This window comes from Phasianus colchicus, chromosome Z (assembly GCF_987193195.1).
Source record: "Phasianus colchicus chromosome Z, bPhaCol1.hap1.1, whole genome shotgun sequence".
Classification (NCBI taxonomy): domain Eukaryota; kingdom Metazoa; phylum Chordata; class Aves; order Galliformes; family Phasianidae; genus Phasianus; species Phasianus colchicus.
This window is the reverse complement of record NC_143476.1, coordinates 81235527-81249581: the sequence shown is the minus strand read 5'-3', so window position 1 is coordinate 81249581 and position 14055 is coordinate 81235527. Positions and strand designations below refer to the sequence as shown.

General features: G+C 41.9%; 1 protein-coding gene across 25 annotated transcripts in view; it reads right to left on the bottom strand.

The window, feature by feature from the left end:
• The window catches only part of PRLR (prolactin receptor), a 175010-nt gene that overhangs the window by 74568 nt on the left and 86387 nt on the right, over positions 1-14055 (bottom strand). For 18 of the 25 annotated variants that reach the window (XM_090132314.1, XM_090132306.1, XM_090132308.1 and 15 more), the window contains one exon: positions 6772-6868. The exons of 5 other annotated variants lie outside the window; for them this stretch is intronic. The gene's annotated coding sequence lies outside the window, so the exon portion shown is untranslated. 2 more of the 25 variants (XM_090132323.1, XM_090132325.1) reach the window with 2 other exon arrangements.

The following is a 14055-nucleotide window of genomic DNA, read 5'->3' as shown; positions in this document are numbered from 1 at the left end:
CTGGGCAGTCTGTTTCAGAGTATCACCACCCTCTGAGCACAGAATTACTTCCTACCATCTAACTGAAATGTACTGTCTTTAGTTTGAAGCTATTCCCCCTGTTCTGTACTATCAGACCTAATAAAAATAGTCTCCCTCCTGCTTATAAGCTCCCTTCGAGTACTACAAGGCCAGTGAGGTCTTCCCAGAGCCTTCAAGCTAAACAACCCCAATTCCCTCAACCTTTCTTCCCTCTGATCACTGTTATGGCCCTCCTCTGGAGTTCCAACAGCTCCACATCATTCCTGCACTGGGGGCCCCAGACTTGAACACAGTACTTCAGCTGGGGCCTCATGGGGGCAAAGCACAGGGGGACAGTCACCTCCCTTGCCCCACTGGCCACACTTGTTTCAATACAGCCCAGGATACTGTTGGCCTTCCTGGCTGCAAGAGCATACTGCTGGCTTATATCCAACTTTTCATCCACCAAAACCCCGAAGTCCTTCTTCACTGGGCTGCTTTCAGTGAGTTATTCTCCCAGTCTGTACTCATCTGTGGGACTGCCTCAACCCAAGTGCAACACCTCGCACTTGGCCTTGTTAAACTTCATTAGACTTTCTCATGCCCACTTGTCAAGTGTGTCCAGGTCCCTTTGAATGACATCCCTCCTCTCTATTGTGTCAACCTTACCACTCAGGTTGGTGTCATTAGCAAACACTCTTTGTCTTCTGCTCAATGTATCTAAATAATTCCTTCTTGTTGTTTTTCACATCCCTTATTAAGCTCAATTCCACCTCTGCTTTGGCTTTCCTGACACCCCTGCATATCCAGACAACATCCCATTTTTCACAGGCTATCCATATCTGCTTCCACTGCTCATACTTATCATTTTTCTTTTCTCAGCCTGACCAGAAGGTCCTTGCCTAATCATGCTGGTCTCCTGCCTCATCTGCCTGACTTCTTATTCTGGGGGATGGAGAGCTCTTGTGCTCTCAGAAATGGATTCTTAAAGTGCTGTCAGCCTTTTCTGTTCCTTTGTCCCTAAGGGTCTGTCCAGTACCAGAACCAGAAAGTTGTTGTCAATGCACTCCAGGAATCTCCTGGAATGCTTGCAGACCACTGTGTTATTTTCCCAGCAGATATCTGGGTGGCTGAAACCCCCCATTAGGATGCAAGCCTGCAAGCATGAAGCCTCTTCCAGCTGAAACAAGAAGACCTCATCAACCAGCTTCCCTTGAATGGGTAGCCTGTAGAAGACCTTGACCATCAGATGCCCTTTATTGGTCTGGTTCATAATTTTAATCTACAAGCTCTTAAATTATTCATGACTCTTTATCAGGGGAACCTTGTCTCAGTTTACCCATTCTTAACATAGAGGGCAACTTCCCCCATCTCCTGCCTTGTTTATCCTTTCTAAAAAGCTCATAGCTCTCAATAATAGAATTCCAGTTATGACAGTCATCCTGACTTTCCCTGTGGTTTTCCACTTGCACCATGGTTTCCACTTTCTCCTGCTTATTTCCCATGCTATGTGTATTTGTGTAGGAGACGCTTCAGATGGGCTTTCAGCTGCATCATCTTTCTGGAGAAGCCCTCCCAGAAACCTCTAGGAAAAAATTGAGGTTTTCCCCTGCTACTTCCTAAAGTGACAGTGCTCCCTGACTCTTCTCTTCCTTAGCAGTACATCCTCCTCCACCATCAAATATAGTTTAAAGCCCTCGTGATAAGCTCCACCAGCTTGCTGCCTAGTATATTCATCATAAGATGCAGCAGGTTGAGGGTCCCCACTAGCAGCTTGTCTTTCCAACTTAGCTATACTGTCCCGCAGCTTGTTGTGAGCAGGTTATCACCATCTTCCCTATTCAAACTTTGTTTAATGCCCTGTCAGTAAGCCCAGACTGCTCCTGGGCCAGAATCTAGACCATATACTCTACACTATCCTACTACTCTACCTAAATTTGGATGTGTATACAAATTGTAATTTCAAATTATGTTAAGCACAATCCATTTAACAATGGTCAGAACGAGAAAAAACTGTTCCTCTGAAGGCCATCTAGTCCAGCTCCCCTGATGAACACGGACATCCACAGCTAGATCAAGTTGGCCAGGGCCTTCATCCAGCCTCACCTTGAAAGTCTCTAGGGAAAGGGCATCCATCACATCACTGGGCAAGCTGTTCCAGTGCCTCACTACCCTCACTGCAAAATAGTTTTTCCTTATATCTAACCTAAATCTATCCTCTTTGAGTTTGAAACCATTTTCCCTCATTCTATCACCACAGACCCTGCTAAAGAGTCTGTCTGAACCTTCTTCCCTTTAGATACTGCGCTATCAGGTCACCTCGCAACCCTCTCTTCTCCAGGCTGAACAGCCCCATCTCTCTCAGCCTGTCCTCACAGGAGAGGTGTTCCATGCCATGGATCATGCTTGTGGCCCTCCTTTGGCCCTCCTCTGGATGCACAGGTCTATGTCTCTCCTGTACTGAGGACATCCACATCTCACCAGTACTCCAGGTGAGGTCTCACCAGCAGAGTAGAGGATTACCTCCCTCACCCTGCTGGTCACACTTCTTTTGATGCAGCCCAGGATGCATTTGGCTTTCTGAGCTGCAAGGGCACACTGCTGTCTCATGTCCAGCTTCCCACCCACCAGAACCCCCAGGTCTTTTTCAGGAGAGCTGCGCTCAATCCTTTCCTCCCCCAGCTTGTATTGGTAATGGGAATTGCTTCGACCTAGGTGCAAGACCTTGCATTTGGATTTGTTGAACCTCACAAGGCTCATCTGGGCCCACTGTTCAAGCCTGTCTAGGTTCCCTTGGATGGCATCCCCTCCCTCTGGTTTGCTGATCACACCTCACAGCTTGGTGTCATCAGCAAACTTGCTGAGGGTACACTTGACCCCACTGTTGATGTCACTGATGAAGATATTAGAGTATCTACCCCAGCGCTGACTCCTGGGGGACATCACTTGTCACTGATCTCCATCCAGACATCGAGTGATTGACCACCACTCTCTGGACTCCATCCATCAAATCCATATCTTTCCAATTTAGAGAGAAGGATGCTGTGGGTACCATGTCAGAGGCCTTACTGAAGTTCAGAAAGATGACATCAGTGGCTCTTCCCTTGTCCTTTGATGCAGGCCACTAAGGTTGGTTAAGCAGGATTTGCCCTTGGTGAAGCCACGCTGGCTCTTCTATATCACCTCACTGCCTTCCTAATGATGATACTGTAATCCTACAATACACTGATGTACACTGATTCAGATATCTTAAGCTTTCCTACCTGAACTTACTGACCTTTCCATATTGCAATTTAGTCCACATTCAATTAGGTTTAAACTGCTGCTTGTAGATCTGTGAGGCCATCATGGAAAAGTTTTGTACTAAAAAAGTATCCTGAAATTTTTGTTAAAGCCTGAGTCATATCAGTGATTCACTTTATACTTTCACTAAGCAAATAGCTGTATTTAAACAACAGTGAACTACAGGACAGCGGTAGAAACTAAAAAGGTAAGGCCTAGAATTCCATTCACTTGCTACGCAATGTCATGGAAATACTTATTAGCTGACATCTATTCAAGATGTCAAATAATTCAATATTCTTCTTTACTTGACATCAGGTGTTAAAAAAACTCCCATTAAGAATATCCTTGAGTAATGTATCCTAAACTCATCATATTTCTGGTCATACAGTATCTTCCATCTCCAATGCAGGGCAATGACTTTGAATCAAGTCAAGTTAATCTCCTGCATCTAGAAGAAACTACAGTTTCTAAAAGGACAGTCAGCATTTCCATTTGAGATTGCTGACTAATTGGAGAATAACTCTTTCATCCACTGTTTCTACTTTCTTGCATTAAGCCTGTAAATCAGTTCAGGCTGCTGCTGCTCAGCTGGCCCTATACTGTAGGAAAAGGAAAAGGGAGAAGAAAAGTTACCTCTTTCCTACTTATGGAGCATTCTTAAGTTCTGGTCTGAACTTGCTGATAAACATTTAGTAGATCCAAGCAATCAGGTATTCATCACTTTTTTGTTTCCAGGATCTACTCAGCAGTGCCAGGTGTATTTCATTGTACACTGAGTTTTGTGCATTGCAAAGGATCAACAGGGTTCAACACTCTGATACTGGGTCATTCAGGGATTAATTTTGGGATACTGAGAATGGAACTCAAACTTCAGTTCCAACACAGGATTAACAGATCTTAGAAGACATGGATAAATTAGATTCTTTAAGTACTGAAGCTAAAAATGGAGCTTTCATTGCTTTTTGACAGATCCTGTTTTGAGATGGCCAGGAAAAGTTAGCCTTTCTAATTAGCCTTTTACTCAGCCAGGAGTCAGAGAAATTCTCACACCTTCATCCTGCCTGTCAAATGAAGTCAGACACAGCTAACAGAGTGTGTAAAGAACCTTCTCACAGCTGCCAAGAGTATACATGATTAAGACTGACCCTTAAAATCATACAGTATCTCAAACCCCAACCAATGCTATTATAACTGAGTTATGGTGAAGTCTCAACTTCTGTATCTAAACTCAACCTAAACAGTCTAAAATAGTCCCCATTTATATAGTTTTTAAATATTAAGGGAGAAAAAAGGCAAAACATAATCCAGCAACAAAAACTCTCATCTATGATGCTGGATTGCCTGCAGTAGTCCAGCAGTCCACTGACAAGCCCACTTATGCAAGATGGGACTACTGACAGATGAAGTTAAACTATTTTATTTTTCATAAATAACATGAATCCTAGGTAGATACTTGGATAGATGAGGTTAAACAAATCTTAGTAGTTATTCACACAGCTTTCAAACACGAGGAAAAAAAATGCGTAGTACTTCTATCCTACAGAGTATGATAGTCAACTAGGTTATTGGGTATTATATTTAAAGGCTGTACTCAAGTTCTGGCATACAGAATCTGGCATACAACTGGAGATGATTACCTAAAATCCCATGAGAATGAATGTTCTAGCCTCTTAAATATTTTAATTAGACTTACTAGTTAAGAATGATAATGAGAAACATCTTCCTTCTGAACACAAAATATATATATTTTTAATACTCCCATTGAATTTTTATGTCTTAGCAAACAAACCTTACCCCCAGAAAAGGAATACCCAACAGCATGAGGGAGTGGATTATCCTCCTCTATTCTGCCATCGTGAGGCCCCAGATGCAGTACTACGTCTAAGTCTGGGGCCCCCAGCACAGGAAAGATATGGAACTGTTGAATAGGGTCCAGAGGAGGGCCACACAGATGATCCAAGGACTGGAGCACCTCTCCTATGAAGACAGGCTGAAGGAGCTGGGCTTACTCATTCTGGAAAAGAGAAGGCTGTGGGGAGACTCACTGAATTGTTCCTACATTTAAAGGGAATTTATAAGTAGGGAAATAAACTTTTTAAATGTGTAGATCATGATAAGACAAGGGGGAATGGTTTTGAACAAACGAAAGGGAGATTTAGATTATATATCAGGGGGAAGTTTTTTACTGAAATTGTGATGAGGTGCTGGAACAGGTTGACCAGCAGTGACAAAGAGGAATACATACATTCAAGTTTGACTCAGAGAGAGAATAGTCTACAGTGAAACTAGTCTTCATGGGATTGTGAAATCATTTAAAGAAATGATTATACCATTCCTTATGTAAATCATCTGCAGCTGAGTTCAAAAATTGTTTGGAAAAACAGACACTAAAACACAACATTCAAAACCTGTGGTATCTTCTCGTGCTCTTTATGGAGTCAAGCAATGCACTTATCAGGCGTATGTCTTTATAAAGACTTGTTTTAAAACTTACCCTGCTTGAAAACATAAAGGACCTCTTTACTCCAATAAGTTTACCCTGATTTATACTGTTGCTGTGAAAACATAATCACATTTCTTGCATTTGAAATAGAAAATTATGGGTTTAACTACATGTTAGTATCAGTACCATCCAAAGATAATCAATCTCTTCTGAGCAAATTAGCTTGAGCATTTCATTTAGCATTGTTGCTTTAATGTAACAATATACAGGGGTTAATATATTCCAAAGTTCAGCCTTCCTATTTGGCAACTTCTTTCTTTCATAATCTCCAATATTACACCCAAATTCCTATTCAAGAAAATATATTATTCACCAATTAATAAATACTCTTTACAATTTTTATTAATGAAAGACTCTTAACAACATTTTCTGAAAACTGATGTGTAACATCACTGTGTGCCGCTCATTTCCATCTGCTGCCTGAACTGATTTCCCTAATCTGCTTCAGTTTGTAAAGCCTTTGCTTTATAGGTTATCTTTTAGGATAAAGTACATATTAACACAGTCACAGAGTATCATCTCTTCTATACTACAGCTGTAATTAAGCAACAGAGAGTTGCATGTAAATATCTTAGTGGTAATATAAACACTTTCTTACTAGTCAAATGGTCTAAAAGAGTACAAATAAAACGCTATTTTTACCAAGATATTAAGATCATTCATTATGCCATTATTTTTCTTTATCAAGGGGCTGGACAGCACTGCCATAGAGATATCAGCTACATTATTGATTGTATGGTAATTGATGAATATAGCAAAGAGTTAAGAGCCTCCTGAGTTCAGTGGAACATATTATTATTAATCATGTAATTTGAGTAACTTGTCCTCGGTGGTCTAGTAGAAAAAGAAATTCTAGAGGACCTTCAAATATAATACTTAAGCAACCATTCCAGACTCAGCAATAAGTTCAATGACATTACTACAGATTTAGTATCTCAAAAGCCTAGTACCCAAATCATGTCACAAAATAAAGAATATCTCACCTGTTCTTGAAAGGAAGCATATAGATTCAGGCGGATCATTCCATGGATGGACTCCCCCTTCTCACTTTACTCCATTGCACTGCAGCCTGGAAAAGGACTTTCACCAAAAGACCATGGCACTTATAGCAAGTGCATTTTCAGGCATTAGATAGTTTAATTTGGCTTTACAATTAAAGCAAAATGGAGTCTATGCCATTTTGATGATATGCAGTGTTATTCTGGGTATCTCATATCACAGCTTTTGCACCTAGGTCAAAGTCTTCCTATAAATGGGACAAATGACAATCTAGATTTGGAAGAAACGGTGACTGAATAGTAAATGTAAGGAAGTTACAAAGTGATATTCTAAAAAGACTAGTATGTCACCTGAACATTTAATCCATAAAATACTTAAGTTGGTTTTGTGACACTATTGACAAAAACATATTAAAATGTGTATCATGGCTGATTCTTGTATTACAAATCATATTACAACATGATGTTTACCTTTGCCACTCACTGTCCCAGCTTCCAATCAGATTCATATTTGCAGATATTATTTGCATGATGCCAGGTGATTCTCAAATTTGGCTCCCATTGACAGCACAGAGTTTTACTCTTATGTTCCAGCAGTAAAAAACATAGCATGATAATCAGATACCATGACTACTATATAGTTTCTATAATGATTGCAGTCTTTAGTCTGGATTGCTTTGTTGTGTGCTGTACAAATGCAGAAGATACTGTTCCTGTTTCAAAGAACATAGCATCCAGTAATTTCATGCATGAAACTCTCTCAATAAATCATAGACTAGAAGAGCTCACAGGTCATTTAGATCATCTAGGTGTCCCAAGGAGGGATCCCAGAACAGATCTCCTCTAATCCTAAAGACAGATTTAAAATGCCAATTTCATTCCTGAGATTTGCTTAATTTTTTTCTTTAAAATTCCCAGTTACAGGAATTTCACAATCTCCTTAGGCAATATATGCTACTGCTTTGTTATCTTCATTGTTATAATGTTCTTAATATCTGATCCATATCTTCCTTGCAGCAACTTAATCCAATTATTTCTTTAGCAGCCTAACAACAACAGGCTATTGACTCACTGCAAAGCTAAGAAACGCTACTTTGAGCAAATCAAATGTATAATTTTTGTCTTCTCTTATTTAGATTTACCAGTCTCATTTTCTCATATGCCACATTTTCCAGACTTTCATAGAATCACAGAATGGGCTAGATTGAAAAGGACCTCAAAGATCATTTAGTTTCAACCCCCCTGCTATGTGCAGGGTCAACAACCACCAGACCAGGCTGTCCAGAGCTACATCCAGCCTGGCCTTGAATGCTTCCAGGGATGGGGCATCCACAGCCTCCTTGGGCAACCTGTTCCATTGCATCACCACGCTCTGTGTGAAAAACTTCTTCCTAATATCTAACCTAAACCTCCCCTGTCTCAGCTTAAAACCATTCCCCCTTGCCCTATCATTATCCACCCTCGTTAACAGTCATTGCCCCTCCTGTTTATACGCTCCGTTCAAATACTGGAAGGCCACAAAGAAGTTTCCCTGGAGTCTTCTCTTCTCCAAGCTGAACAAGCCCACTTCCCTCCATCTTTCTTCATAGGAGAGGTTCTCCAGTCCTCTGATCATCTTTGTAGCCCTTCTCTGGACCTGTTCCAAGAGCTCCACGTCCTTCCTGTACTGGGGGCCCCAGGCCTGGACGCAGTACTCCAGATGTGGCCTCACAAGAGCTGAGTAGAGGGGGACAATCACCTCCCTCTCCCTCTCCTTGCTGGCCACTCCTCTGTTAACGCAGCCCAGCACTCAGTTGGCCTTCCGGGCTGCAAGTGCACACTGTTGTCTCATGTCCAGCTTCTCATCCACCAGGACCCCCAAGTACTTCTCTGCAGGGCTGCTATCAAGCAGATCTTCCCCCAGTTTGTATAAATACCTGGGATGCTGCATCCCAAGAGCAGCACCCTGCACATGGTCTTGTTGAACCTCATTAAGTCTCATGGGCCACTTCTCCAGCCTCTCCAGATCCCTGGAGGAAGGATGGCTTCCTCCCTCCAGTGTATCGACCACACCACTCAGCTTAGTGTCATCTGCAAACTTGCTGAGGATGCACTCAATGCCATTGTCTATGTCATTTAGGAAGATATTGAAAAGCACCGGTCCAAAGACCGGCCCCTGCAGGACACCACTTGTGACCAACCTCCGCCTGACTTTATTCTTTTTACTCTCCTCCAGATTTCTCTGAAGGATGGTGCCTCAGAATGTCAAAATGTTTTAGTTAAAAATGTTGAAAATAACACTTGATAGTTGTACACTACCAACCAGACTGCTGTTTACAAATCCTGGCATGGTATTTACTTTTTGCACAGCAGGATGACATTACTGATTTCCACTACTTTTGTGTACCATCATAACTCCTATTTATACAGAATATCTTCCTGACTAATGTGTTCCTGTATTTGTATGACTGAAAATCCATTTTGAAGAGCAGCATCTTCCTCGTCACTTGTTCTTCAGAAACAACTCAGCAAATTATAAAAGTCATTGTTTTCTCTTCATGTTCACCAGTAAATGCAGGCCCTCTCATCTCTCTGTTGTTTTAGTAATGTAATTATACCTTTGGCATGACATTATCCAAGTCACTAAAAAAATACTAATTATTCCCTATACCAAAGAACAGAATGCAGCTTGTTTCAAACTGTTTTCATTTGAAAAATGACCTGCTGATAACCAATTCTCTACAGAATTCCTAAGATCAGTGCATTCAGGAAAGTATTCCATTTGACTATGTTTTTCTAATTAATTTATGAAAATTTCATGAAAAGCCTTACAATAGTCCTCAAGTATAATATCACTGCCTCAAGACTCATCCTTCTTTAGAAAGAAACTGAACTACTCTGAAAATACTGTTACTTTTATTCAAGAATCTATGTTGCTGTTACTTAACTCTAGGCTTTCTTATATTAATTTCAGTTTCTTCCATCAGTTTCTAATCAAGTTATCAACATACAGATAGTACAGGTCTCTCAGTTTTCATTGTCTAGGAATGAATGATTCATTAAGAGAAATGTGCACAATAATTTTAGCAAGTTATTCTTCGCTTTCCTGCTCCTAAATTACATCTGTTAAATTTATTTTTGTTATATTGTTTTCCCCTTCCTATGACTAAGCAGATCCAAGAGTTAAAACTCTGCACATGAAAGAAGCATATAGGCACTAAGTACAAACTGACTGCCTATTCTATTGACTAAAGAAAGGATTTCTTCTTCCATTTGCCTATGGTCTTTTAGATTCTGAAAAAAGAAATGCATTTAGTTCAATAAATCAGATAGCAAGATGGCCCGATCCTGGCCAGAAGACCATTTCTACTGAATATTTGCCTAACAGAGAGCCCATCTGGGCTGAGGCAGTGCTGCCTCCCCTGGCCACCAGGCGAGTGTGTACTTCCTCCTTGAAGCCAAGAGAAAAGTTGTCAGAGGACAACTGTAACCCAGGTAGGACACAGCAAGCAAGAAAAATTTGTGAAGGGTTTTTTTTTTTTTCCCCCCAAAGATAACATACATCAGATAAATTGCAGCTGAGCTAAGATTTCTGGCAGAAAAGCAAATAAATCAGTATGACGAAGATGGGTAGTTACACTTACCAAAAGACCTCTCTAGTGTGAATGGCTCTTCTGAACCTGATGCAGCAATAACCATACCTCTTGTGAGGATAAAAAATGAAGTCCTGATGGCCAATTCCAGGTCATCTACACCTAACATATCAGACTGTGCCATACAAAATCAGAATGGGTATATCTCCTAATGTAACATCCACCTGGCTGAAAATAGATGGCAATGGGTAATTCACCTCTTGTCTTCCTCAGTTTTGCTGCAGAGCTCTGTTGTTCAGAGCTACATAACCTTCCCCATTCCCAGCTGTGAAAAAAATTCCTGCAAGCAATCTCTGCTATATCTGCAACTAATGGCATCTCAATGGACAAGCTCTTCTTGATGATTATTTGTACCGTGGCAAAACAAATCTAGTTTGGATTTGGTAAATTCTTCTGAGCAGCCATGAACAAAAATCAGCCCTGTTTATATTATGACTTCTCCTCTAATGGCAGAATGGGCCATCCCTCTCTCGATTTCTTGTTTTTATTCCACTGCTCAGTAGAATTTATTATTCTTTTACTTCTTTCTGCTGCAGATGGAATGCAGCGTAGCTCTACTCATCCTTTCCCTTTTAAGGGTTTGAGGAAGGCCTCTGCTTCAGAGCTGTGACATGCCTCTTTTTAAAAGCTGTCTCTTAATATAAATAAGGCCTGAGACCTCTTGCTTTGCCAGTGTTTGCAACTTGGCCACAACATCCCGGAAGACACATCTGATCACATCTTTGGCAGTTTTCAGCAGCACTCTTAACATGTGACTTAATAATTTCCAAACTCCTTTAGAAAAAATGATATAGCTTTGAAAAGAGGCTTCTTCTCCAAGGTAATGCCCTGAGAAAGAGGGATACCATTGCCAACTTGGGCTTTGTAATAATTGACGTACAAGCATGGGGCATTTATTCCTTCGCTGTTTAGTTTTCTTAAAATGTCAGAATCTTCTAGAGTGACAGATGCAACTTCACAATGGGAAATACAGATATGCTTGTTTTCATTTCTTTTTATTTTAGTGCTGCATGTATTAATATGAAGTTGGTTCACTTGCAGATAATGCAGTTTGTACTTTTTTGTTGTAATGATTTAACTGCTATTGTCATTTGCCAGAACACAGACTGATAATGGGACTGATAAATCAATAACCACCTGGTGCTCAACATATTTTGCGTAGAAGTAGATTGACATAAACCTTCCACTGATGTCAGCTTAAAAGAAAATTTGTCACTGGCAACCCCAGGAGAAGCTTCCAAAAGAATGTGCCAACTCCCAAGCTGTAAGAATTCTCATCTGATTAATCCCTTGTCTTCTTAATTGCAGGATTATCAACCAGGCCTATGAGCAGTTAATGGTTAGAGGTCTGATACTGGAGCTAGGAAATATTTATACATTCCAGCAATATGGATGTGGATGAATAATGGACTCACTCCAATAGTGTTACTTCCAACTCTATGAATATTATTTCAGGGCACTGTATTTCTGCAAGTCCCAATTCCTACTTGCCTGACAGTTCCCAGGTCCTTTGATACCTGTTTTATCATGTTCAAATTGCTGCTTTGTGGAAAAATCCTGGTGCAGGCATTGTTGGGGAACACAGTGTAAAAATCAGTTTCCCATCCTTCTTCTTCCTCCTACTCTGGCTCTAACTGCTAACCTCATGGACTGGAGAGGCTTTTATCCAACTGTTAATTTCTAGGGTCAGTTACATTACAAACAACTGTTTTCCTTCCTTCCCCTCCATTCTTCCTTCTCCCTTCTTCCTTTTCTTCCTTCCTTTCTTGTCACCTTGGATGAGAGTTGTTTTTTAATTGATAGTAACTACATTCCTTTACACAGCTGCCATTCCTTACCGTCTCCTCCATCTTTCTCAACCACAATATAGTGCCATGCTGCTACTACTCAAACAAGAAATAATACATCTATATTTGAAATAATCTATACACTAAATATATAATAGTAAGCATTACAGAGGGGATTTACTTATAAGCAGTATTTTAACATATTTTAGTAATTATTACAAGCAGTTTGGGTTAATTTAACATTACTTAGGCTAAGCAGATACATGATGATCAAGTATAATGGTACAATACTGGGTTGGGCTTAGCCTGGGTGGTGGGGGGGAGGCAGGGGAAGGGACTGGAATAAATATCTTGAAAGGAAGAATTATAGAATCAAAGAATCCAGAATATCCATAGTTAGAAGAGATCCACAAGGATTACTGACCCCAACTCCCAGCTCCACACAGCATCACTCATAGTCCAAACCCAATGTCTGAGAGTGTTGTCCAAACTCTCTGTGAGCTCTGGCAGCTCAGTGCTGTGCCCACTGCCCTGGGCAGGCTGTTCCATGCTCACCACTCTGGTGCAGAGCCTTTCCCCAACCCCCGGCCCTCCCCTGGCACAGCTCCATGCCGTTCCCTCGGACCCTGTCGCTGTCACACACAGCAGAGCTCAGCGCTGCCCTCCGCTCCCTGTGAGGAGCTGCAGCCGCCATCAGGCTCCCCTCAGCTCTTCTGCTCTGGGCCCAGCACACCCAGGGCCCTCAGTCACTCCTCAAATGTTTTGCCCTACAGAACCTCCACTTTGCAGCCCTTCTCTGCATGCTCTCTAGCAGTATTATATGACCGATATATTATTATGGTGCTCAGAACAGTGCCCAGTGCTGGAGGAGAGGCTGCACAGTGCACAGGAGATAACCCTCCCCTCACCCTGAGGCAGTGCTGCACCTGTGGCACGCAGGGTGTGGTTGTCCGTTTTGTCTGCAGAACACACAGCTGGCTCATGTTCAATTTACCATCAGCCAAAACCTCCAGATCCCTTTGCAGTGGGAGTACTCTCCAGCATTTTATCCCCTAGTTTGTACAAATGCCCAGGGCTGCCCTGTCTCAGCTGTGGAATCTGGAATTTGCTCGTTCAGCTTCATGTGATTGGTGATGGGCCATAATTCAATGTCTGAGGATCTCTTTGCAAGGCCTTCCTTCCAGGGAGTCAGCATCTCCTCTCAATTTAGTGTCATCTGCAAAATTGGTCAATTTGCATTTGAATCCAGTATATAAGGCACTGATGAAAACACTGGAGAGAACTGGCCCCAAAGCGCAGCCCTTGCTAAACTCCACTAGAAACTGGCCATTAGATGAAAAACTTAATATGAGCTAGCAGTGTGCCCTTGCAGCTTGGAAGGCAAATGGTATCCTGGGCTCCATCAAAAGAGGGGTGGCCAGCAGGGACAGGGAGGTGATTGTTCCCCTCTACTCTGCTCTTGTGAGGCCCCATCTGGAGTACTGCGTCCAAGTGTGGAGCCCCCAGTACAAGAAAGACAGGGAGCTGTTGGAGAGGGTCCAGAGGAGGGCCACAAAGATGATCAGGGGACTGGAGCACCTCCCCTGCAAAGACAGGCTGAGGGAGCTGGGCTTGTTCAGCCTGGAGAAAAGAAGGCTGCGGGGTGACCTCATTGCAGCCTTTCAGTACCTAAAGGGAGCCTACAAACAGGAGGGGAATCAACTCTTTGAAAGGGTAGATAATGGCAGGATGAGAGGAAATGGTTTTAAGTTGAGGGAAGGGAGATTTAGGTTGGACGTCAGGGGGAAATTCTTTACAGAGAGAGTGGTGAGGTGCTGGAACAGGCTGCCCAGAGAGGTTGTGGATGCCCT